The sequence below is a fragment of the Galeopterus variegatus genome, unplaced genomic scaffold (genome assembly GCF_000696425.1).
Source record: "Galeopterus variegatus unplaced genomic scaffold, G_variegatus-3.0.2 Scaffold1386, whole genome shotgun sequence".
NCBI lineage: Eukaryota > Metazoa > Chordata > Mammalia > Dermoptera > Cynocephalidae > Galeopterus > Galeopterus variegatus.
Window position 1 is genome coordinate 235,562 of NW_007727497.1, and position 619 is coordinate 236,180.

Genomic DNA, 619 nt, shown 5'->3' on the forward strand with positions numbered 1-619 from the left:
ATACTAAAATTAGCCTCTTCTCTCGTTCCATCTTCTAAAAAATTTCAAACCACTGACAAAGAATTGCTAAAATGGGACCTGTTGTTCCCACGCAACAGAGTCACCCTAGACATAAGCCAAAGTCACAGATAAGAAAGCAGTCTGCATTCTTCCCACGGTAACGTAGGCTTTGTTTCTATCATCCCCGGGCCACTCCATCTTGAACATGAGAGGCTGGCACAGTCAATAGCTGCGGGCGAGTTCCTCTAGGAGCCTTCCCAGCGCAGCGTGAACGCCTCCCAGGGCGTTCCCTTCTGTCCTCAGCTCAACTCTCATCACGTGTCAATCCCGGGATCTCAGAGGGGCTAGTCTTGATATCAGCCACCTGTACTAAAGCACGCCTTGAGGCTGTAGCTACCACTCTCCTTCTGCCGTAGCTTCCCGGCTCCTCGGTTACAGCGTGCAACGGGTCATGTGGGCAATGTCTTTGATCTCCGGACAGTAGAGCACTGGGGGAAAGAAGAAGGGTTAGTGGCAGCAGAAGGATGCAACCGAACCCCGGCGTTACTCGGCGAGTTCTCCCCGGCATCCTCCCCGGACGGCCCCTCACCGTTGCTAGGCAGCGGCCGCCGCCAGCGGC